This window comes from Cervus canadensis, chromosome 28 (assembly GCF_019320065.1).
Source record: "Cervus canadensis isolate Bull #8, Minnesota chromosome 28, ASM1932006v1, whole genome shotgun sequence".
NCBI classification, from domain to species: Eukaryota; Metazoa; Chordata; class Mammalia; order Artiodactyla; family Cervidae; genus Cervus; species Cervus canadensis.
In genome coordinates this window covers 24,171,890-24,197,010 of record NC_057413.1, presented here as the reverse complement: position 1 = coordinate 24,197,010, position 25,121 = coordinate 24,171,890, and the positions used below count along the sequence as shown (strand labels likewise).

The window sequence follows — 25,121 nt, the reverse complement described above, 5'->3', positions numbered from 1 at the left end:
CCCACCCCACCCTCACCCCCAACCAAGAGCTCTCAGTTCTTGTACCTTTTCATCAGACGAAGACAAACTATCAAAATGATCAATCCTAAATTCAGTAAGAAAACAATTTTAAATTGTACCTTTGTTCCAGTCCAGGTAGAAAGAGGCCAAACAGCTCCTTAGAGAAAGAAGAAACACTGAGATTGAAATCTTCTTTTGAATGATGTTTAGAATTTCTAGAGTGGCTGCAGTTTGGAAATCTCACTTTGCTTAGGAACAGACTTGATTGGATTTCTTCAGAGCCAGAAAACCTTTTCAAAAGCAATTATGAGAGCACCGCAGGGCAGTCAAAGTTCTGGAAGTATGAGCACTCCGCAGAGGTGAAGTTCAATTGTCATGTTAATATATCTGCGGTTATCTCTGGTACTGTTTTGGTCCCACCCATGCAGCTTAGTTTCGATAAACTTCTCATTCCTTGCCAACACCAGGATGTGAAGTGCAAGTACGTGTCAAGTAGAGAGTGGGGGCGGGCAGGTATGTTTTATAGGCCTATCAGTAGGGTGAAGGAAGGAAAAGCGTTGAAGAATTAACATCCCTACCCAAACTTCCTGAACTCTTTTGAAAGTGCCTCAGCCCATCTCATATGCACAATGTTTTCTTTCGTTTCAATATTTATTTGGCTGCACCAAATTTTAATATTTGTTTTTAATATTTATTTGGCTGCACCAATATTTATTTGGCTGCACTTCCTAGTGGCATGCAGGATCTTCACTTGTGGCGTGTGAATTCTTAGTTGCAACATGTGGGATCTAGTTTCCTGACCAGGGATTGAAGCTGGGCCCCCATTGGGAGTGTGGAGCTTTAGCCACTGGACAACCAGGAAAGTCCCCAAGATGTATTTTTAATGCAATAAGAATAACTGCTTCATTAGAAATGGAAAGGTTCTGTGTAGAATATTTCCCATTAGGGTGTAGACAGCAGAAGGTTGGTATAGAGTGCAGAGGGTGTAGAATGTAGAGTGAAGTCCCTACACACCTCCGTATAGACTGCTTAGAATGATGTATAATGATGTCTTCCCTTCTAGCAGCCAAGAGTATCCTGAGCAGAAGCCTGCTTTTGTAGATAACCCTGTTGTTTCAGGGGCTTCCCTGGTGGCTCAGACAACAAAGAATCCACCTGCAATGCGGGAGACCTGGGTTCGATCCCTGGGTTGGGAAGATCCGCTGGAGAAGGGAATGGCTACCCACTCCAGTATTCTTGCCTGGAGAATTCCATGGACAAAGGAACCTGGCAGGCTACAGTCCATGAGGTCTCAGAGTCAGAGACAACTGAGTGATTTTTGTTTTCTCTTTTTGTGGTTTCAGAGGGTTTCCCAGGTGGTGCTAGTGGGAAAGAACCCACCTGCCAATGCAGGAGACATAAGAGATGTGGGTTTGATCCCTGGGTCAGGAAGATCCTCTGGAGAAGGGAATGGCAACCCACTCCAGTATTCTTGTTTGGAGAATCTCATGGACAGAGAAGACTGGCAGGCTACAGTCCACAGGGTTGCAAAGTCAGACACAATTGAAGCCACTTAACATAACAACCCTTCCCTTAGAGCCCCAACCAGGGTCAATTCAGGGTCCAATCCTGGATCTCCTGAGAAATTTGTGATCTCTTCTTGGTTCATTGCCCTTTATTTGACAAATATCCTGTCCTTTGGCTGATCACGATTCCATCTCTAGTAAACAGGCTTTATGCAGTTTTTTAAACAAGTACAAAAAAGTGAAGGACACTCTGATGTTTTGTCTGCCCATCAAGCTTTTTGTTGTTTTGTTGTTGTTGTTTAAAACTTTTTATTTTATATTGGAGTATAGCTGATTAAGAATGTTGTGGTAATTTCAGATGGACAGCAAAGGGACTCAGCCATACATATTCATGTATTCATTTTCCTCTATCTTCTCTCCCATCTGGGCTGCCACATAACATTGAGCAGAGTTCACTCTACTATACAGTAGGACCCTGTTGGTTATCCATTTTAAATATAGCAGAGTATACATGTTAATCCCAACTCCCTATCTCCTCCTCCTATTCTTCCCCGAACTCCCCCATTGCCCGGCAGCCATTAATTCATTCTCTAAGTCTGTGAGTCTGTTTCTGTTTTGTAAATAAGTTCATTTGTATCATTTCTTTTTAGGTTCTGCATGTAAGGAATGTCATACAATATTTCTCCTTCTCCTTCTGACTTACTTCACTCAGCATGACAATCTCTAGGTTCCTCAATGTCATTGCAGGCGTGCATGCTAAGTCGCTTCAGTCATGGCTGACTCTTTGCGACCCTATGGACTGCACCCCGCCAGGCTTCTCTGTCCATGGGATTCTCCAGGCAAGAATACTGGAGTGGGTTGCCGTGCCCTCCTCTAGGGGATCTTCCCAACCCAGGGATCAAAGCTGCATTTCTTATGTCTCCTGCTTTGGCAGAGGGTTCTTTATTACTAGGGCCATCTAGGAAGCCCGCATGTTGCTGCAAAGGGCATTATTTAATTCTACTTAATGACTAATATTCCATTATATATGTGTGTGTGTGTGAAATTGAAAGCGGCTCAGTCGTGTCCAACTCTTTGCGACCCCATGGACTATACAGTACCTGGAATTCTCTGGGACAGAATACTGGAGTGGATAGACTTTCCCTTCTCCAGGAGATCTTCCCAACCCAGGGATTGAACCCAGGTCTCCCGCATTGCAGGTGGATTCTTTACCAGTTGAGCCACTAGGGAAACCCAAGAATACTGGAGTGGGTAGCCTATCCCACTCCATATATACCTCTTCTTTATCCAGTCCTCTGTCAATACTTCCCATCTTGTTTTAAGAACTCATATCATGTCCTTCTCCTTCACAAAAATCACCTACTCCACTTCTCACAGATTTATACTTTCTTCTGAATTCCTAAGGAATTCTGTACCTCACAATTTGCACTTTTGAAAAAAGTAATACAGGTTCGCTAAATATTTCCTTTGTGTTGGTCTTGTCTATTAGATTGTAAGCTAATGGAACATGAAGAATGTGACTTAGGACTTGTATTCAAAACAGTGCTTACAATAATGTATAAGCAAACTCAGTAGCAAATTCCCTATAAAGTAGCAAGAGGCTAGTTTTAACCACACCTCTTCTAGTTGGAGAAATGTCTCTTAATAGGATAAAGGAAGAAAGGGCTTCTATATAAGGCAATTCTTTTAGTTAACACCTCATCCTGAAAGTATTATTTTCTTTCCCAAATCAAGAAGGTCTCTCAAATTCTTTCTTCTCTTGTTCTAGAATACATCACATGATATTTTTTTGAACTGAGATATAACTTATAGTAACATGCACTAATCTTGAATGTACATAGGTATATACCCATGTAACAACCTCCATATCAAGGTATAGAACATTTCTAGTACTTCAGCAAACTCCACTCAACTCTAGTACTCCAGTCAATACCCATTCAAACAGTAACCACTCTTCTAACTTCTATCACCATAGGTTAGTTATGCCTACTATTACCTTTTATACAAATGGAATCAATAGTCATATATTTGACCTTTTCTCCCACCATTATGACTGTAAGTTTTTTCCATATTGTTATACACAGCAGTGAAGTGTTCCTTTTCCTTGCTGTATAGTATTCCATTGTATAAATATACTACATTTTCTTTATCCTACTATTGTTAGATATTTGGATTGCTTCTTGTCTTGGCTATTTGGGTAAATATGCTATAAACATTCTTGTGCATACCTTTGGTGTACATAAACACTCATTTCTGGAGTGGCATTTCTGGGTCAAATGGTACATATACATTAAATTTTAGTAGCCACTATCAACCAATTTCCCAATGAAGCTGTAGCAATTTACACTCCCAGTGGCAAATGCAAAAGAATTCCTGTTGCACTATCACAACTTTTTGCATCAGACACTTTTACAGTGTTTTTTAGTGTGTTGGACTTTAGACAGTTGGACATTGCCGGTGTCACACTAAGTAACTCTGAACCCTTGTGATGGGTTTATAAGCCCTAACATAACCATATGGATGACTGAAGTCAGCTGGCACCCAGAGGTATAATATAAGGAATAGAAGCATCAGGTAAACAAAAGAGGACAGATGGTAATGAGTCTTTATGTACTTCTGGCCATTAGTGATTCGGATATCTGAGAGAAGAGCAATAGCTAGTTCATGTGATAACAGCACCCTCTAGGGTTCATGTTTTATTGCTGGAGGTTGCACAGTTGTGTATTTATTACATGCTTAATAAATTCTATATAAGCCTCACTTACGGAAAGGAGGCAGGAAACCACCAGAAGAAACTGAACATGACATGCACAATTGCTGAGGGAAACCACACCAACTGCCAAGAGGAAATTACATTCCTGTTTAGAAAAAAGAGAGAGATCAAGAACAGTGGGGAAAAGTCAGCTGTCAGAAAAAAATAACAAATTGAGCAATTAGAGCAAAAATATCTCTCCCCAAGGTGGATTTTGTAAGAGAAACAAGAAAGGGCTTACACCTTTTTCATTAGTATGTTGAGGCACAAAATTGTCAGTTTAACAGCTGTGTCAACTTAAAAAATATTCACAACCTAGAAGTTGGGAGTTAGACTTTCTTCAGTGAGAATTTTTAGGATTTCAAGCCCAGGAGGCAGCATCTCAAGTAACCCTAGGAGGACTGCTCTGAGGACGTGATGGGAGAATCAGATTACACAGAAGTTTTGCAGCAAAGGTGTGGTAGTCTGAACATTGAAAGATATTGTTAATTAAAGGAAAACCAAATATCTCAAGTTGAGGGATTAGCACTTTTCTATGTATGGGAAGGTGCAAGAGTCTGGGCTTACTGAAGTCATTCCTCTGATATGTACCTCACCTATCTGGAGCCAGTATCCTGTGTTTTCACATCCTGAGTTTCCTCAGGGCTCACTGTGGAGTGTGGTTGCAGTCTCATGGCTGCTAGATGGCAGGTATTCTTTCCTTCCTGAGTCTCCTCAGGGCTCACCAACTCACCATCAGTGGTGGCTACTATGGCTAATGACTGTAACATCCAATGTTTACTGACATGGCAGGAAATATTCATATATCATCAGGAACCTGAATTCAATCCACTGAATATTCTTAAGGAGAGAACAGATTTGTTGTATTGTATTGTATTATTCAGTCACTAAGTCATGACCAAGCGGCTGAATGACTGAACAACAACAAAACTTCAGTCAGTAAGTCATCTCTGACTCTCTGCAACCCCACGGACTGCAGCACAACAGGCTCCTCTGTCCTCCACTATCTCCTGGAGTTTGCTCAAATTCTGATCCATTGAGTCAGTTATGCTATCTAACCATCACGTCCTCTGTCACCACCTTCTCCTCCCACCTTCAAGCTTTGCCAGCATCAAGGTCTTTTCCAGTGAGCCAGTTCTTCCCATCAGGTGACCAAAGTATTGGAGCTTCAGTTTCAGCATCAGACCTTCCAGTGAATATTCAGGGTTGATTTCCTTTAGGATTGACTGGTTTGAGCTCCTTGCAGTCCAAGGAAGTCTCAAGAGTCTTCTCCAGCACCACAATTCAAAGGCATCACTTTTTCAGCACTCAGCCTTTGTTTTGGTCCAACTCTCACATCCATACATGACTACTGGAAAAACCATAGCTTTGACTATATGGACCTTTGTCAGTAAAGTGGTGTCTCTGTTTTTAAATACGCTGTCTAGGTTTGTCATAGCTTTCCTTCCAAGGAGCAAGCGTCTTTGAATTTCATAGCTGCAGTCACCATCCACAGTGATTTTGGAGCCTAAGAAAATAAAGTCTGTCACTGCTTCCACTTTCCCCCCATCTATTTGCCATGAGGTGATGGGACTGGATGCCATGATCTTAGTTTTTTAATACTGAGTTTTAAGCCAGCTTTTTCACTCTCTTCTTTCACCCTTATTAAGAGACTCTTTAGTTCCTCTTCCCTTTCTGCCATTCAGTTCAGTTCAGTTCAGTTGCTCAGTCGTGTCCAACTCTTTGTGACCCCATGGACTACAGCATGCCAGGCCTCGGCTGTCCATCACCAACTCCCAGAGTTGACCCAAACTCATGTCCATTGAGTCGGTGATGCCACCCAGCCATCTCATCCTCTGTCATCCCCTTCTCCTCCTGCCTTCAATCTTTCCCAGCATCAGGGTCTTTTCCAATGAGTCAGTTCTTCACATGAGGTGGCCAAAGTATTGTAGCTTCAGCTTCAGCATCAGTCCTTCCAATGAATATTCAGGACTGATTTCCTTTAGGGTGGACTGGTTGGATCTCTTTGCAGTCCAAGAGACTCTCAAGAGTCTTCTCCAAGATCACAGTTCAAAAGCATCAATCTGCATATCTGATGTGATAATTCTCCTGGCAATCTGAATCCCAGCTTGTGATTGATCCAGTATTGCATTTCACATGATATACTCTGCATAGAAGTTAAATAATCAGAGTGATAATATACAACTTTCTCATATTCCTTTCCCAATTTTGAGCCAATCAGCTGTTCCATGTCCTGTTCTAACTGTTGCTTCTTGACCCACATACAGGTTTCTCAAGAGACAGGTAAGGTGGTCTTGTACTCCCATCTTTTTAAGAATTTCCCACAGTTTGTTGTGATCTACACAGTCAAAGGCTTTAGCATTGTCAACAAAGCAGAAGTAGAGGTATTTTTGGAACTCCCTTGCTCTTTCTACAATACAACAAATGTTGGAAGTTTGATCTTTGGCTCCTCTGCCTTTTCTAAATCCAGCTTGTAAGTTTGGAAGTTCTCAGTTCACATACTGTGGAAGCTTAGCTTGAAGGATTTTGAGCATTACCTTGGTAGCACGTGAAATGAGCACAATTGTATGGTAGTTTGAACATTCTTTGGCATTGCCTTTCTTTGGGACTGAAATGAAAACTGATCTTTTCCAGTCCTGTGGCCACTGCTGGGTTTTCCAAATTTGCTGACATAGTGAGTACAACATTTTAACAGGATCATCTTTTAGGATTTTAAATAGCTCAGCTTTGTTGGTAGTAAATTCTATAAGGCTTCCAAAGGCCCACTTGACTTCACACTCCAGGATGTCTGGTTCTAGATAAGTGACCACACCATCGTGGTTATCCAGGTCATTGAGACATTTTTTGTACAGTTCTTTGGTGTATTCTTGCCACCTCTTCTTAATCTCTTCTGCTTCCGTTAATGTCCTTACTGTTTCTGTCCTTTATCGTGCTCACCCCTGCAAGAAATGTTCCCTTGATATCTCCAGTTTTCTTGAAGAGATCTCTAGTCTTTCCCATTCTATTGTCTTCCCCTATTTCTTTGCACTGTTCACTTATGAAGGGTTTCTTACCTCTCCTTGCTATTCTCTGGAACTCTGCATTCAGTTGGATATAGTCTTTCCCTTTCTTTCTTGCTTTTCACTTCTCTTCTTTCCTCAGCTATTTATAAAGCCTCCTCAGACAACCACCTTGCCTTCTTGCATTTCTTTTCCTTTAGGATGGTTTTGGTCACTGCCTCCTGCATAATATTACAAACCTTTGTCCATAGTTGTTCAGGCACTCTGCGTACCAGATCGAATCCCTTGAATCTATTCATCACTTCCACTGTATGATCATAAGGGGTTTGATTAAGGTTTGGCACAGGTTGTAACAGGTTTGGCAACACTTTTTTCACTTATGTATTGACAAAGAAACAAAGGAAAAAAGGATACAAAAGAAGGAAATTCTTCGACTTTGTTATTTTGGAGAATGCTCAGATTCCTTAAAAGAAAAGTAATTGTATTTTTTTCTCAACAAAAAAATAATACACTTATTGGAGAAAATTCAGAAATTACAGATAAACAAAAAGAAAATTAAAGCCACTGATAAATTTCACTACCCAGAGTCAAATGACATTAACATTCTGATATATATTTTCTCTTTCTATGTGTTGATATATATCTATATATGTATATAAGTATATGAATGTATGTGTATACATATGTATTTCTACATATAATAAGAAAGATCATATCACTTACACTATTTGTAACCTGATTTTTCTCCTAACACTATATCCTGAACATTGTGCTATATCATTAAACGATGTTCCCCAATTAAAAAAAGAAAGAAGTTCTTAAACTAACACAAACAAGTGGTGAAAGTGGATGGTAATAAGAGAGACAGGATGGTGGGGGTCATTCAGGAGGACATGACCACCTGTTGATCCTCAAGCTGGATGGGCAACAGGAAGTTCATTGCCCCTTCCCTGCCTTGAATACATATTTGCCCACCGTCCCCACAGTGGGAGCTGTTTCAAGTCTGTAGCCTCAAGACCATCTGGACTAATGTTGAGACCATCTGGACTAATATATGACTGAACCCAGTCATACTGGTTTGATGAAAACCCCCTGTAACAGAACACTCTATTCCCCAAAGAAGCCCTCCAGCGTTCTGTAGTGGAAGATTCATAATCTCCCGGCACTCACTCACACAATACCCTTTGTCTTTATACATACTTTAGATTTCCGGTGGGCATGTTTGGAGACCTACTCATCAGGTATGGAATTGGGAGTTAGGCTTTTTATTTAATCTGCAAGGACAGGGGGACATTCAGGAAGATGAGTAAATGAAACAGGAGGTATGAAAAAGAGGGGCAATAGAGAACAAAAAGTTCAAAAATAAAACCATGAGTGTTCAAACAAAACAAAATCAGTAGTGATCTGAAGTAACAGCATAATATGACAAAAACCAAATCTAAAATCTGTGACAGAGGAAATCAATTTAAGGCATCTAAAATAACAACAACAGAGAAGAGAGTGAAAGGGAATGAGAAAGTGAGAGAGAAAAAATATGAAAAAATATGAGGAAGAAAAACCAATGATAACTAATTTCTGTATAGCAGTAAGTCCAGGAGAAAAGACAATAAACGAAGAAGAAATAATCAAGGAAAGAATAGAACTTCTCTGAACTGAAGAAAAAGTTGATTTCATATTTAAAGAATCTAACGATTTCAGGAATACTGAAAAAAGGCATCCTATAGATAATCTGATGAAATTTACAAATGATTAAAAAAAAAAATACTTAAAATCCCACAAGCTTCCATGCCATGCCCCTACCCTACCCTACCCCCTCCACCAAAAGTCACTCCCAAATTAAGAACCAGACAAGGGAAAAGAAACCTGCTGACATCCGTCCTTTCATTTGTAAACTGAATGCCCGGGAACCACCTGGAAGCATATTTACACAATTTTGAGGGAGAATTCTACAGCCTATCTGTAATCCAAGCAAGATGATAAAATAGAGCTTTTTTCAAACTTACAAGGACTTAGAATACTCACTTTTCAACTACGCCTTCAGAAAATCAGTTCCACAGTACCCTAGTTCTCACAGCCTCAAACTCTTTGGTGAAAATCTCCTTTAACAGAACACTCCATTCCCTAAAGAAGATCTCTAGCCTTCTCTAGTGGAAGATTCGTTATCTCCCGGAGCTCACCCACACAACACCCTTTGTCTCTAGGCCTCTAGTCACTGTCCTAATAAAAGCCTCCCTGGGATGTCCCTAGTGGTTCAGTAGCTAAGACTCCTCACTCCCAGTACAGGAAGCCCAGGTTCTATCCCTGGCCCGGGAACGAGATCGCACATGCCAAAACAAAGAGTTTGCATGCTGCAACTACAGACCCTGTGTGCCACAAATAAGACCCAGTGCAGCCAAATAAATAAATGAATGTTCAAAACAAAACAAAAACAAAAAAAAAAAAAAAAAAAAAAAAACACCTCCCTGAGATGATAACATCTTTCACCAACTATCCTCTCTTTCTCCCCATCTGCCAAGTTTCTTGCTACCCTTCTTTCTCCTCTCAGTTCTCTAACTTTATTCTTCCCCCATGCCATCTGACTTTTCCCACCAATCCACTAGGACAAAGGCCATCAGTAGCTTCCACACTGTGAAGGGTAACGAGCAGTTGTCAGTCCTTATTTCATTACTACCTTGACCTCATTATTACACCCAGTACTGCTGCCTACCCCCTTCTTGAAACTTTACTATTCTCTAGAAATCTGAGAATGAAATGCATACTCTCCTAGGTCTCCACTGCACTCTGCTTTTGTTTTGGTCTAGCTCTTTGGTTTGGTTTGTTTTTCTCCTTCTTTTCTACCTGACCTTAAACGCCCCTGTTTTCCAGGCTCCCTTACCTTACTGACCTCATTACAGAGACTGTCTTCCTCATTCATTTGTTTCCAGACAGCAAAACCTCAAGTAGAAGGGGGGATTTGCTGTGAGGATCCAGCAAATCTCAAAGAACCCTTCTTCTCATGTCAGCATAGGGGAAAACACATGTCCCACTTCTTGTTTTTCCATTGCACACAAGAGAAGGGAAAAAGACTAATCTGAACAACCAGACACTGGCATTTACAGGATCAAGTTCATGAGTGGGCAAGACCACCGAGGAATGGGCCAGTGATGAGGGGAGGCCTGGGGTCCTTTTCTAGCCTACTGGCTGGACTCAGAATCCCCTCCACAAGACCAGTAATATCTCTGCAGACACACTGGGATGTGTGAGTCCTCTAGCAGAAATCCAGGATGGAAGACTAAGGACCCTGCATATGCCTCTGTCCTCAGACATGTTCTGCAATCTGGCTTTTATCAAAAAAGTCTATATTGGGATTTATAGAATACTTGTACTGAGTAATAAAACCATTCTTTCTCCCCTTTTCCAAGGAGGTCTTTATGTGTATGCCCCATTTGCTAGAACCTAAAGAACTCTCTCCCCGAATAGTATCAGTGAAACTTGAATTCATTCTAAGACTGTGAGCATTCTAGATTATGAGCTCCAAAAGTCAAGCAGTATCTTCTTTTTATTTCCCATACATGGAAAGAAGAACCTAGGCCAGGAGCACCCTGTAAATTTTAATAATACTGGTTCAACAAACAGATCCTCAGCATATTCCCTTCTTAGAAGTATTAACTAGTTTGCTTCTGTAACCAAATCCATATGTCTTTTTCATCCTGCTTCCATTTCCCCTTCCTACAAAACACTAAAGCGCCACTTCCATCTCCTTTTCTCATTCCTGGGAGAAAGTCACATAAATATCAAACATTTTGAAATTTCAGGAAAACAAATAAATATGGGATAACATTTGCTCATCAATGGTAATGGCACCCCTGCCAGTAGAGAAGAATCATGCTAATGTAATTGCTTCTCTTGAATTAGTTTAACGTCTCAGTTTGTACAAGATGTAAGAGAAAATGTATGGAGGAACATTAGAGGTCAGCTATTTGTTGTTCTGTTCATAGTCTGAGCAAACAGCTATATCCCAGTGGTGAAAACAGGACTCCAAAGGAGCAAGCATTGTTGCTTTTCCTAAAGATTCCTGTGCAATCCTGCTGTTAGATTGTTCTCCTTTTCCGGACCAAGGAAAAAACCAAGACAGAGGGAGTTCATTTTTTAGCTATTCTTGATTTGTATGTAATAGGTTGCTCTTGATCTCCCCTTGATTAATTTCAGCTGAGGCCTTCCCATCAGATATAAACCCAAATTATTAGCCTCATAACTGGCCAGACAACTCTGCCATTCCACAGCTCTCAGTCATTTAAAAAAATCTATTTCAAAAACCCACTCTCAAGTTGATCCCAATCCTTTAAGTGTCAAGGCGTTTAGTCTGCACCCTTAAAGGAAAACATCTATGGTCTTCCTACCACAAAGGACTCACAGTTGAGCTAAACACGCACAGGGCAACTTTGGATGGTGAACTTTAGACTGAGTGCTGGAGATAGAAAATCAAGGAAGGGGAATTCCCTGGCAGTCCAGTGGTTAAGACTCCTCGCTTTCACTGCCAAGGGCATCGGTTCAATCCCTGGTCAGGGAACTAAGATCCCACTAAATGCAGCCAAAAAAAGAAACAAACAAACAAAGAAGGCACATCCCCTGATTTTCAGGAGATCAGAGCCTAGTGAAGGAGACAGACATCTAATCGGAAAATGTCAGCAAAGTTTGACAAGTAACCAACCTCTCCACCTTGGCTCCAGAATTCCTCCTGCAATCCATAATCCCAGGAACCTTTGGCTTTGTCCCTTTCTTTCCTAACCCTTCCACTCTCCCCTCTACCTGCTACTCCATTTATGTATATTTATGTATATACAAGGCTTCCCTGATGGCTCAAGTGGTAAGGAATCCACATGCAATGCAGGAGACTGGGGTTCGATCCCTGGGCGGGGAAGATCCCCTGGAGGAGGAAGTGGCAACCCACTCCAGTGTTCTTGCCTGAAAAATCCCATGGACAGAGGAGCCTGGTGGGCTGTGGTCCATAGTGTAACTAGTCTGACTCTGCAAAGAGTCAGACACGACTGAGCACAAGCACCTACATACACATGTATATGCAAGCCTCTCCTAGTTTGAAGTGTCCGTCCTTAACTCACCAGTATCTCCCAGCAATGAGTCTTTCTCTTCCCTTTCACAGCCAAAACAGTGAAAAATAGTAGTCACTCATTGTTTCTGATTCTCCTTTCTCTTTACTTTCCATTGGCCCCTTGAGCCACCCCATGTGAATTTTACCCCCTTCACTCTACCTTAAGGCAGCAATATCTTCCACATCATGAAATCCAAACAATGCTTTTTAGTCATCCCTTTACTGGATAGCTCAGCTCCAACTGACAGTGTTCTCCTTTGGGTCTTCACAGAATCACTCTTGCCTTTTTGCCCTCCCTCCTCCCTCGATTTCTAAGAAACATCAAGCCCTGTCACCTCCAAATGAACCGAGTGCCCTGGTCCAACCCCATATCATTCTCATCCAACTGCAGCAGGAACATCCTAACTGAGCTTTCTGCCTCTTCTCTTGCCAACCTGCCTTCAACTTACTTGCTACATTACAGCCAAAAGAGCTTTGTAAATGTCAGATTTAATCTTCTTTTCTGTCTTAAACTCTCAATGATTTACAACTTCCTTGAGGGTAAAGTCCAAAATACTTAGTATGACTAATGAGTTGCATCCTGGTCAGACTTGTGCCTGCCTCTCCCATCTTTTCTCCTACCACTCTCTTCCCTCTCTACCTTATTGTTCTTCTAAGGTTCAGGGGACATTTTCCCTTTCAACTGTTTCTTCTGCTTGAATGTCCTCCTTCATCATCTTTGCCTAACTCTAACTCAGATTTCACCTTAAATGTCACTTCATTTAGAAATTTCTGATACCCACAGGTTCAGTTAAAAGCCCATATTACATCCTACAGTGGGACTTCCCTGGTGGTCCAGGGATTAAGAATCCACCTGCCTGCAGGGGACATGGGTTTCATCCCTGGTTGGGGAAGATCCCACATGACTTAGGGCAGCCAAGCCAGGGTATTACAACTGAACCCACATGCTGCAACTACTGAAGCCTAGAGCCCGTGCTCTGCAACAAGAGAAGCCACCGCAATGAGAAGCCCATGAATGGTAACTGGAGAGCAGCCCCTGCTCACCACAACTAGAGAACGCCTGCACAGAGCAAGGAAGACTCAGCGTAGCCCTCCCCAAATTAAATAAATAAATAATAATAATAAAAAAAAAAGATCCTATAACATGCAGAACTTTGCATTTCTCCTTAATATCCAGCACACCTATTATTATTTATTCAAAAATCTGTCTTCATCCCTAGACATTAAGCTAAGTGGAAGCAGGGGTCATGCTTGTCTGTCCATTGCTATATCCCTAACATCTAGAATGGTGCATATTTTTGAATGAATGAACCGATACACTGAATGCTGTAAAAATAACAAAGAGGGACACTAAGCCTGTCTTCAGAGGGAAATGAGGGCCAGTTCAGTTCAGTTGCTCAGTCATGTCTGACTCTGCGACCTCATGGACTGCAGCACGCCAGGTTTCCCTGTCCATCACCAACTCGCAGAGCTTGCTCAAACTCATGTCCATTGAGTCAGTGATATGATCCAACCATTTCATCCTCTGTCATTCCCTTCTCCTCCTGCCTTCAATCTTTCCCAGCATCAGGGTCTTTTCCAATGAGTCAGTTCTTAGTATCAGGTGGCGAAACTATTGGAGCTTCAGCTTCAACATCAGTCCTTCCAATGAATATTCAGGACTGATCTCCTTTAGGATTGACAGGTTTGATCTCCTTGCAGTCCAAGGGACTATCAAGAGTCTTCTCTAACACCACAGTTCAAAACCATCAATTCTTCAGCACTCAGCTTTCTTTATGATCCAACTCTCACATCCATACATGACTACTGGAAAAACCATAGCTTTGACTAGACAGAGCTTTGTCGGCAAAGTAACGTCTCTGTTTTTTAATATGTTGTCTAGGTTTGTCCTCAGAGGGAAATGAGGGCCAAGACACTTCTAAATCTATATTACTATAATTTCTAGGGGAAATTCACTCAAAACCAGAAGAAGTCACTTCTGGTTTCTAGAAACAGCTGGATGTTTGTGAAGGGTGAGTATATTTGTGGAAAACCGTTAAGGAGTGCAAATGGTTTTAAGAAATCGATTGTTATTCTGAAGTTTTATAATATAAAATACATCTCCAGTGTGGCAATATCCTATAACTCTGGCCAGTAGTATGGTTCATATCCTGAGGGTATATTTGTTATATTATATAAACTCAGGGCACATATTTTGAGCTAAACAGATGTATGACAGGACAGACATAAACAAGAGTTTCCGGGATGAAAAGAAAAAGAAAAAGAATTTCTGGGATGAGACATTTGGCGTTAGTTCATTCCACAAATCTACCAAGCCTGGACCTATTAATAGAATCAAGGCGTTGTATAAAAATTTGATCTAGAGAAAAAGAAATCTACAAAAGTTAAAAAATCATAGATGCTTAGAGCTGAAAGAGACCTTACAGCATCCAGTTCAACCCTCCTGCTCTTCTCCCTCCCATGCTGGATGCGGTTAAGTCACTTTCCTAAAGTTTGGGGCACAGTTAGTGGCAAACTTGGTAATGGAAACCCAGTTTCTATATCCATGAAACTGAGTTCTTTTTCTGATTCTTGACTCAAAAAAACTCTAATGTTATGGAATTTATAAGCCTTCTCGAGACTATGTCCTGAAAAAGGTTTTCTGGAAACCCTTGCCTTCCGCTAACCTGATCCTGATTCTCCAAGTAGCATCCCCTGCATAGAGAGACCTGTTAGGTCACCTCACCACCCATACTGCTGAAAGACTCAAGAGATGGTAAGAGGAGTGACTGAAGAACTCTGAGGAACTCCTCGACATCACGTCATAAAGGAGAACTCAAGGAGTAAGTCCTCTATGGCGTTCTATGACATTGTTCTCATCTTTCTTTTCTGAGTGCTGGGACAATCAGTTTCCTTGCCATCACAGAATATTTGGAGAACATCTCGTGTTTTAAAAACCTATGATCCAGCAACTCAGTTCACAGGTATACATCCAAACAGCAGGGACTCACACAGATACTTATATACTAATGTTCTTAGCAGCATTATTCATAATAACCACAAGGTGGAAACTACCCCAGAGTTCATCCACAGATGAGCTGATAAGTAGAAGGTGGTATATATACAATGCAATATTATTCAGTCATTAAAAAGGAATGAAATTCTGATACATGCAACCACATGGGTGCAACTTGAAAACATTATGCTAAGTGAAACAAGCCAGACACAAAAGGACACGTATTGTACAATTTCACTTAGATGAAACACTGTAAAACAGAGGTTCCAAAGGCTGGAGGGTAGGAAGTTATTGTTTAATGGGTACATAGCTTCTGTTTGAGTTGATGAAAAAGATATTGCTTAATGAATACATAGTTTCTGTTTGGGTTAATAAAAATGTTCCGGAATAGTAGTGATGGTTACACAACCCTGCAGATGTACTTAATGCCACTGAGTGTACACTTAAAAATGGTTAAGATTGTGAATTTTATGTTTTACATGTGTTTTACCACAATAGAAAAATTATTCAATGAAGCTCTCAGTTCCAGTCAAGATGAAATCTAAAACATGTCCAAGCAACCAAAGGAAGGTACACAATGAGAAAGCAAGGAACAAAAAATAGAGGAAACAAACAAAACAAAAACTAGAATGCAATATAGAAGCTCTAACAAGTTAATCATTACTTTTGGGACTTCCCGGCAGTCCACAGGTTGGGACTCCGCGCTTACACTGCGCGGTGCACAGGTTCAGGGGGCAAGGTTCTAACCCTGCTTGGGGAACTAAGATCCCACAAGCCACGTGGGTGGCACAGCCAAACAAACAAGCAAAAAAAACACACAAGAAACACAAACAAATTAAAAACAATTACCTTAAATGTAAGTAGTTCAAATACAGTAATCATAAGACAGAAATTGGCAAAGGGAATAAAAAGCCATGAATCAACAATATGCTGTCTGTAAGAAATTCATTTCAGATACAATACAGGAGAGGTTTCCCTGGTGGCTCGTGGTAGAGAATCTGCTTGCCAAAGCAGGAGATGCAGGTTCGATCCCTCATCTGGGAAGATCTCCTGGAGAAGGAAATGGCAACCCACTCCAGTATTCCTGCCTGGGAAATGCCACGGATGGAAGAGCCTAGCGGGCCATACTCCATGGGGTTGCAAGAGCCAGACACAACGTAGGGACTACACAGCTACAATACAGGAAGGTGGAAAATAAAAGGACAGGAAAAGATATATTACTACTCGTTAAACAAAAAGAGCAAGATCTGACTATGTTAATGTTGATGTAACCAGTAATCATAAGTTTTGAGCCATACCTTAAGTATTCAACCTGTGGATTAAAAAAGTTAAAACTTAAGGCTAAATGGATTCGTATTCCTATTTTTCAAACAAGCCAACATCAATAAAGCATATTACCTTATTCGGTTTCCCTCTTAATAAAGCACCAGGGGTGCCCTCTTCCCGTGATGCATCAAGATTGAAACATACTTGGAAGAGGACACACATTCTCTTCCTCTGTTGTGACACCTGACTTCTGAGAAGTTGAATGCTGCTATATTGAGCTCTACTAGCTACACGCACACTTTGCTGGCAGCTGCAGGCTGGCCAGAATTGACTGGATCATCATCACTGTGTGTGCTGGGGAATGGAGCTAGACGGTACCTTAAAGGAGAGTGATGACACAGACCTGCCCTGCTGTTGATGGAGTGAAGGGCAAGTTGAAAGAAATCATCTTTTTTTAAGTTGCAGAACTGTAGCCCTAAGGAGCAGAAGTTGGCAGTTAGTTCTTTGAGCTCCTCTTCTCCTTTAAGTTCAAGACCAGAGTTTCTTGAACTGACCCCCTGATCTGATGCATAGGGCCAGGGGCATCTGGCACATGAAGATAAGAGCACTCTTTCTCAGGTCTGAGAACTTAGGCTCCTCCCCCTTGATGCTGTGAAGACTGTGGCTCTGGGTTTTATCTCCATTCCTTCTGAGGCCTGTTTCATTTCTACTTTCCAAACTGCCTAGAACTGAATTTCTTATGTAAATATGGAGAAGCAGGATTTTCTGTTTGAAAAGGGTAGATGTTGTATACTGTAACTATATTTTCCAGGATCAGAAATTCAAGTCAAGTTATAAGGGGGGAAAAAAAACCAAAAACCTGATGCATACATTCTTTCAGAACTAAATTGAATGAAGAATATGTGACACTGACTACTACTTAAACAATACCACTTGCAAGAAATGTGCCTATCCTATTCAAACGGTTGGGTTTTGCATCAGATTTGACCTCGCTTGTAGCCACTCATCTTCCTGGTGACCATCCTAAGTACTGAGAAAGTACCAAGAGGAATATATTAACTTTATGTAGAGTCAGATTTCGGTCAGTAAAGGTCATAATAAATATAAGGGAAATCATTTTTCTTAAGATGTTTACTTCCAGGGCAGCTACAATAAATGAAAGATATATGATTAAATAGTTACTAGAACTAGACTCTAGGGAGATAAATGTGTGATCCCCCCATCGTTTCAGCAGGTCCAATCTTCTATTACATTTTTGGGGGGTGTATGTGGCCGAGTCTTTGCTGCCCCATGGACTTAGCCCACCAGGCTCCTCTGTCCATGGGATTCCTAGGCAAGAATCCTGGAGTGGGTTGCCATGCTCTCTTCCAATGGATCTTCCCAACCCAGGGATCGAACCTGTGTCTTGTCTCTTACGTCTCCAGCATTGGCAGATAGGTTCTTTACCACTAGCACCACCTGGGAAGCCCATATTACATTTTTCTGTGTGTGTGGGAAATATCTGACCAAGTGTCTTCCAGTTTGGAAACTGAAAGAATGAGTTTCCAGGAATTAGGGAAAGTGGTACGTTTGTATTTCCGAAGATGACAGCATCTTCCCACGTGGCTGTTCTCACAAGGTGATTGACATTCCTCTCACGGAGATTCGTGTTCCCTCTGTTGGCATCTGGGTGGGAGCTTGGGACTGCTCCAAACAACAGAGCACATGACAGATCGGTGCTTTGTGGCTTCTGAAGCTGGATCTAAAATCACACAGCTGCCACCTGGCCCATTCCTTGGAGCCTATCCTTGGAAGCCAGTCACCACGTTAGGAAGAAGCCTGGGCCACATGAAGGAACCACATGCAGTGTCTGGCCACTCTAGCTGAGGACTCAGGCTCCATCCACCCTGGGCATGTGAAGGAGTGAGCTTTCCAAGGGCTCCATCCCCCCATCCCACCCCTGCTCAAGTCTTCCAGCTGAGGCTCCAGACATCATGTTGCAGAAAAAGCCCCTGCCACTGTGCCCTGAGAATGCCTGACCACAGAGCCTGACTTATAGGCTCTATGAGCATAACAAATGATTGTTTTCATTACTGGGGAAAAAAAGTACTCAAGTGATGCTTAAATTAAGTTTCTGTTAGGAAAAGATTACAGATCTTGTCAGGCTAGGAGGCTACAGACACACAGCAGTAGCCCCACACAGTCCAGTTAGAGAAAATTTACACAGAAGAAATAAAACACATGGAATCCCCCAACTCTCACTGGGGGGACTACCTGGGCCAGGTAGAGACGGTCTGCACCCACCACAGCCAACATGCAGCCAAGAAGGGCCAGCCTCTGAGAGCAGTCTGGATTCACAAAAGAAAGGACTTGACCTCACACCAAAGATGTATCCACATGACACATTTAGGTTGTTGCAAATATAGGTTGACCTATGGAATACTTGGGTTCTCTCGACAATGGGAAATGAATGACAGGATTTCTAGGTCCAAGAAGCAGAATAGGGAGAATGCATGCTGAGGGCCTGCGTCCACACTGAAGGTCAAAGTCTGCACGTGGAAGGCCCTGGAACAATCTTGAAGTGCTTCTGTATACCCAGAATGCTAGCATCAGCCAAAAGCCGTGCTGCCCCTTTGCAGATGGCTCTGGTCAGCTCGGCCTGGCAGAAGGAGATGGGTACCCAGGCCATCCAGATTTGTCTCCCAACAGATTGAAAGAGAAGAAAGGGAAAATCTCCCCTAACCTTCTCCTCTGCCCTCCTCCCATCAATTAAAACAAGATTAAGTTATTTCTCACTCTTCAGTTTGACAGAATTTTATTTTTTTATCATTTATTTTTATTAGTTGGAGGCTAATTACTTTACAATATTGTAGTGGTTTTTGCCATACATTGACATGAATCAGCCATGGATTTACATGTGTTCCCCATCCTGATCCCCCCTCCCGCCTCCCTCCCCATCTGATCCCTCTGGGTCTTCCCAGTGCACCAGCCCCGAGCACTTGTCTCATGCATCCAACCTGGGCTGGTGATCTGTTTCACCCTTGATAGTATACTTGTTTCAATGCTATTCTCTCAGAACATCCCACCCTCGCCTTATCCCACAGAGTCTAAAAGTCTGTTCTGTACATCTGTGTCTCTTTTTCTGTTTTGCATATAGGGTTATCGTTACCATCTTTTAAAATTCCATATATATGCGTTAGTATACTATATTGGTCTTTATCTTTTTGGCTTACTTCACTCTGTATAATGGGCTCCAGTTTCATCCATCTCATTAGAACTGATTCAAATGAATTATTTTTAATGGCTGAGTAATATTCCATTGTGTATATGTACCACAGCTTCCTTATCCATTCATCTGCTGATGGGCATCTAGGTTGCTTCCATGCCCTGGCAATTATAAACAGTGCTGTGATGAACATTGGGGTGCACGTGTCTCTTTCAGATCTAGTTTCTTCAGTGTATATGCCCAGGAGTGGAATTGCAGGGTCATATGGCAGTTCTATTTCCAGTTTTCTAAGGAATCTCCACACTTTGAAAGAATTTTAAAGATGAATATTATTCACTGTTGATGAGCACCTTGGGAAAGGTGTATGCACATAATAGTCACAAGGATATAAACTGGTAGCTTTGGGAGGAAATTTGACAGTATCTAGCAAATTTTAAATGTGAGTATCCTTTGATTCAGCAATCCTGCTTCAAGTATGATTTTGTTTTAAGAAGTGCTTTAGCATTTGTACAAAAAAATGTCTGTTGAAAACAAAATATTAAAAATACCCATAGAGGAATGAGCAAATAAATTAGGGCACATCCTTCTGTGAATATGGCAATTAGACATAAAGTAGATTTATGGGTGGGGCTTCCCAGGTGGCCCTAGTGATAAAGAACTCACCTGCCAATGCAGGAGATGTAAGAGATGCGGGTTTGATCCCTGGGTCAGGAAGATCCCCTACAGGGGAGCATGGTAACCCACTTCACTATTCTTGCCTGGAGAATCTTAGGGACAGAGGAGCCTGGCAGGCTACAGTTCATAGGGTCGCAAAGAGTCAGACACGACTGAAGCAACTTAGCACCCACACGCATGCTGATTTATGGGTACCAACATAAATAGGGCTGTACAATACATTGTTCCTTTACTTCTTTTGATTTGGAGTGTGCAAAAAAATCCTACTTGTAATTCAGTTCAGTTCAGTTCAGTCACTCAGTCATATCCGACTCTTTGCAACCCCATGGACTGCAGCATGCCAGGCCTCCCTGTCCATCACCAACTCCCCGAGCTTACTCAAACTCATGTCCATTGAGTCAGTGATGCCATCCGACCAGCTCATCCTCTGTCATCCCCTTCTCCTCCCGCCTTCAATCTTTCCCAGAATCAGGGTCTTTTCCAAGGAGTCGGTTCTTCACATCAGGTAGCCAAAGTATTGGAGCTTCAGCTTCAGCATTAGTCCTTCCAATGAATATTCAGGACTGATTTCCTTTAGGATGGACTGGTTGGATCTCTTTGCAGTCCAAGGGACTCTCAAGAGTCTTCTCCAACACCACAGTTCAAAAGCATCAATTCTTCAGCACTCAGCTCTCTTTATAGTCCAACTCTTACAATTACTTTGCTTTAAAATTAGTATCCACTTTATTAATGCCACAAAATTGCTACACTATTGCTGGGAGTGAAATATATTTGCTCACCACCAGAGGAAGCCTGGAACATATTGATTACATTTGAATTTCCAGAAACTCTTTCAATCTAGTACATTATAGTTACTCAAGAACTGTTTAATCAGTGAATGAAACAGTCAGGCCAGCAGCACCAAGGTTCCTCCCAGATCCAGTTAATTCTTGGATTCTACCTAGAGAAAAAACTGTTCTTATAAAGTGGTCATGATAATACCTACCTAAAAGAGCTACCATGCTGAGAAACAAAATGTGCAAAATTGAGTCCTAAGTTATAATTTGCTGTACAAATTCCAGGAGCTATTTTGTGGTTGGCCTTCACTGAATAAAAATCACTTCTCTGTCAAGTTCAGAGTCACTCTGGGAAGTTGCAGAGAGCCTTATTTCAATTGTTTATGTAAGAAGAGAGAAGGGGCATGAAGGAGTAGGAGGAAGGATCAAACAGTAAAAACAGTGGACGGTTGAGGATGAAGAGGAGGCTGATGACAAATGCCAAGTCTGAATGCTAGTTATGTAAAAAAAAAGAAAAAAAGTAATGGTAATAGTCAGGAAAGGCTTTATATATGTATAAAGCATTAAGCATACACTGCATTTAATCCTCATCACCAGGAAACTCTTGAAGTTGAGAGGGGCCCCCAGAGATCTTCTATGGCAGTTCTCTCACCTGATTGGTTGGTTTAGTTGCTAAGTCATGTCCAACTCTAGTGACCCCATGGACTCTAGACTGCCAGGCTCCTGTGTCCATGGGATTTCCCAGGCAAGAATACTGAAGTGGGTTGCCATTTCCTTCTCGTCTCACCTGATTGTTATTCCTTAATTATGCTTGAAGGGAAACAATGGCAGGCTTTTCAAAATTATTGGAGCAGAAAGAGTCTCCAAATTTGGTTATGAGCTTCTTAGAGCTGTCATAACTAAGCATGATAAACTGGGTAGCTTAGGATAACAGAAATGTATGCTTTCACAGGTCTAGAAGCCAGAAGTCTTAAATCAAGGTATCAACAGGTTGGTTCCTTCTGAGGTCTGTAAGAAGAATCTGTTCCTGCCTCTTAGCTTCGGTGCTGACAATCCTTGGCAGTTCCTGGCTCATAGATTGTCCCTTCAGTCTCTGCCTCCATCTTTAAATTACCTCTTCTTTATTTCTCCTCTTCTTGTTGTGTGCTTTCCTGTTCTTATAAAGACACCTGACATTGGGTTCAGAGTCAGGTCTACCCAGATAACCCAGGATAATCTCACCTTAAAATTCGTAACTTAGTTGTATCAACAAAAACCCTTTTCCCAAATAAAGTCACATTCAGAGGTTCCGACTAGACATATCTTTGGATGGTGGGGCAACCAACCAACTCACCACAGTGTGTTTGTGTGATTTTACTTTTGGAAGAAGGCTTCTAGAAGAGAAATATATTCTAAAGGGCAGTAAAAGCTAAAGCTTTTTTTTAAAAAATCACTTTTCCTAGGCAGTTCCTAGAGGATGGATGTAAATGGTTTGCAGTATTCTCTTCAAAATGTTGCAATGTTCTCTTTCAAAACTGGTCCCAGCTAAAAAGTTACTAAAACAGTTAACACATACTAAAGCCTTTCACCATCCCAACTTCTCTTTATGAAAATCATACAAATTTTCTCAATTGTAGTGTCCTGAGAAATATAAATACTTGAGAGGGAAGAATGCATAAATGAGCAGCCTAATAGAGTTTGATGTGCTACCCGCTAAATTTAGAGTCTCTTTCCAGTGAGGTGGTGAGTTAAATACTGAAAGGACCCTCCTGCTGAAAACAACTAAAAACAGATAAAAACCTTAAAAGAGTCAATGAGCTGTCACAGAAGAAGTAAGTGCTTCTCAAACCAACGACTGAGTGATATAGAGGGAGCACTATCTCCAGCCATTTACCAGACAAGAAGGGAAGGGGAAACGAAGATTCAGCTTTGAAGTCATAGCCTCAAAAGGGCTCCAGAGACACAGCCCAGAGCCTACCCAACCTGAGGGATCTAATACATCTTCTCCCCAAAAGTTGGTATCCCAGTGGGTTAAACCATCAATTCAGAAAGGAGAAAAAAATAAAGAACTCAACTTTCATCAACATTTTCAGCCTGAATTCACACTACGTGGGAGAACTGGAGAAGAATTTAATTTTCAGTGATCCTAGACTAGAAGTTCTCATAAACCTGGAAGAAGCAAATGAAGACCTTCTGGAGACTTCTAATCCAACTGAAGACTATTCCTTCAGGTAAAATTCCAAAGCATCGAACAGCCCATAGTACAAAAGAACTCACCTTTCAAAGCACGATAAGCCAACGCAACACCATAAAAAAGGTCCATAGTAGTATCATTAATTCAGTTCTATGAACTGAAACATGTCTTTTCCCATACTTACACATATGTCACCTAAGCCTAAAAGAGGTATCAAATTCTAACCAAGAGAAAACTGACAGAGCCACACTGACAATAGAAAAAGAGTAGTTTGGCAATAAACATTGCCAGAGATATAAGGATAAACGGTTCAGTTCATCAGAAACCATCTGAGCCTCCAGGGAAGCCCCTTCAGAAATCTTAGCTTAAATTTGCATGCACTCCTAACAGCCTCAAGAATACTGACAAATTCTGAGGAAAAAGCAAGTTCAAAATCAAAATAGACGTGTAAATACTTCCTCAGCAACTGAGAGCATAAGCAGATAAATGTATTTTAGCGGTTAGTCGCGAGTGCGCAGGCGCAGCCGGCGGCGCGTTGAGGGCTCTGACGCGCCGGCAGCCGGCGAGCGAGCGAGGCCTCACCTGTGGCACCTGACGAAGGGTGTGCGGGCGGCGGGCGGGGGGCCTGAGCGGAGGCGCCCCCGGAGACGCAGGCACAGCAAGAGTCTGGCTGCACTCGGAGGGGCGGGAGGGAGAGGCACCAGAGTCGAGGGAAGAGAAAATAGGCGCCCCCAGAGAGAGGTGCCTGGCTGGGAACCGCGTGGGGACAGGGGGTACCTTCTGGGCGCGGCCCAGGCGGCAGGACCTGGTACTCGGGAACGGTGCCTGCAGTCCCGTTACCTCGGGAAAGGCTCCTCCCCGCCGCGTCACCGGCTCCTGACGGCTCGAGGACATCTGAGAACCCGCCCCGCACCCTCCGCTCAGGCGGACTGTCCCCCGGGCCTTCCGCGCGCGCGGGGTGCTCCCTGCCCCCACTCTCTCTCCACCCGGACTCTCGGGGCAGCTCCCTCGCGGGGCTTCTTTTCCCTCGAGGGGAAGCGGGAACTTAGCTCCGGGCATGGCTGGTCTTCAGAAAAAATTTTATCCTAATGATGGTTCCTGTGCAGCTTCCAGACTCGCTAGAGCCACGGTCAGAACACTGGTAGCCTCCGAAGGTACATGTTGGGGTATGTCAGGGGGGAAAGTTAGTAAGGATGAGGAGGGTTTGAATAATGCAATTTAGAAACCTGACCTAATGGATGTATATACCTACATATGGCCAGTGAGCACATGGAAAAGTGCCCAGGATCATTCGGTATCAGAGAAATATGAATTAAAACCCAAAACGAGTAGGAGATGAAAGTATCAAAAATGATTCATGTAATTCCACTTTTGGTCAAGATGGAATAGTAGGGACCGGGTCTACCCTCTTGTTTGAAACAATCAAAAAATAAAAAATAATTAATATATACATGTACACATATATACAGATGTATATCCTCTATAGCATATATAATGTGATACTTTAGATATTATATATATTATTGTATGCAATGTCTCTATTCATATATAATGCTGCTATATCATGTATAACATATACAAGATGCTACATATTATTTATGATATATAATACATAATTTTATATATTGCCTCTATATGATATGTATAACATGTATCATTTATAACACACCACTCAACAACTAAACA

The 25,121-nt window shown here is 41.9% G+C and overlaps 1 protein-coding gene across 7 annotated transcripts in view; it reads right to left on the bottom strand.

Moving 5' to 3' along the window:
* Positions 1 to 24,232, bottom strand: part of LOC122429743 (cytidine monophosphate-N-acetylneuraminic acid hydroxylase) — an 84,803-nt gene extending 60,571 nt beyond the window's left edge. For 2 of the 7 annotated variants that reach the window (XM_043450343.1, XM_043450347.1), the window contains exons 1-2: positions 245 to 533; positions 120 to 157 (exon numbers count right to left, since the gene is read on the bottom strand). The gene's annotated coding sequence lies outside the window, so the exon portion shown is untranslated. Of the gene's footprint in view, positions 1 to 119; positions 542 to 24,017 lie in introns of those variants that run through there. The other 5 variants (XM_043450340.1, XM_043450341.1, XM_043450348.1 and 2 more) reach the window with 4 other exon arrangements.
* Positions 24,233 to 25,121: the final 889 nt, after the last annotated feature.